This window comes from Mycetomoellerius zeteki, unplaced genomic scaffold, assembly GCF_001594055.1.
Source record: "Mycetomoellerius zeteki isolate Tzet28-1 unplaced genomic scaffold, Tzet1.0 scaffold28, whole genome shotgun sequence".
Taxonomy (NCBI): domain Eukaryota; kingdom Metazoa; phylum Arthropoda; class Insecta; order Hymenoptera; family Formicidae; genus Mycetomoellerius; species Mycetomoellerius zeteki.
The window spans coordinates 784095-785193 of NW_017257260.1; the positions used below are offsets into that span (position 1 = coordinate 784095).

The window sequence follows — 1099 nt, forward strand, 5'->3', positions numbered from 1 at the left end:
TTTTAAATCGAGAAAGTCATAAGACGTCTTATAAAATGTTTTATGCTCGTTTCCACCAATGTAGACTAACTTTAATCTCAATTCAATTTACTTTTTTCTAATTTTTAGAACTACTCGAAAAAATAAATATGTTGAACTTAGATTAAAGTTTATGTACATTAATAAAAATAGGCATTAATGTTCTTTAGGTTGTAAAAATTCTTTTTTTTAATTCTATATTATTCTATCTGCACTCACAAGTGTACCAAGCGAATTTTAAAACGTACTGTGAGAGAGCCAATCGCTTCGCGAAACAATAGACGATGGGTGGTTGCGAAACAGATGACTACGATGGCGGCTAGTAACATCTATGCCCGAATGGTGGCAGCGATGTAGTGGCACGACGCGGTGAACGAAACTACCCTTCTGTCAGTCCAAAAGTCACCGCGTAAGCTTGCGGGTGGAACGCGACGTATGCGGTAGTCGTGGTAAGCTATCACCGCTGCTACTGTCATCGCGCTGCTACCGTACACACACACACACACACACATAAAAACACACACACAGGGTGCGTTCCGAGTTACGCATGAAGCGCATGATGCATCATTTGTTCTTATTATTTATCAATTAATAAAGAAAGATAAAACGTTACATTATGCGCTTCATGCGTAACTCGGAACGCATCCACACATACGCGCGCGCGCACACACACACATTTGTTTATAAAAAGTACGTGTGTGCGTGTATTATGTGCACACGCGTGTATTTGTCTGCCGCTCACATATCTATCTGATTGCCTGTCTATCTGCATTCTCTAAGTACTGGTGTGAATTCGTATGAATAGTGATGTAATTTTGTAAATAGGAAATACACACTTCGAAAGGAATTAGAGTGCTACGAGGGGCGAAGTGCCAAAACGATCAACTATTTGCGTTCTTTCGAAATGTATTTGCTCTCGGTAAGTTTCTTGTGAAAGTTCGCCAAAAATTGCTTACAAGTAACAATAGCAACGCAAGATTATCTTTTACAAAAATCAGGAGAAGGAAAGAGCTAAAAAATGAAAAAGACAGAGAAAGGGTGTGTGTGTGTGTGTGTGTGTGTGTGTGTGTGTGTGTGTGTG

General features: G+C 39.5%; 1 protein-coding gene across 9 annotated transcripts in view; it reads left to right on the forward strand.

Annotated features, from left to right (window-relative positions):
- Positions 1-390: 390 nt before the first annotated feature.
- The window catches only part of pHCl-1 (pH-sensitive chloride channel 1), a 128314-nt gene continuing 127605 nt past the window's right edge, over positions 391-1099 (forward strand). For 6 of the 9 annotated variants that reach the window (XM_018450384.1, XM_018450385.1, XM_018450389.1 and 3 more), the window contains exons 1-2: positions 391-467; positions 799-937. The gene's annotated coding sequence lies outside the window, so the exon portion shown is untranslated. The remainder of the gene's footprint in view (positions 468-798; positions 938-1099) is intronic. The other 3 variants (XM_018450382.1, XM_018450381.1, XM_018450383.1) reach the window with 3 other exon arrangements.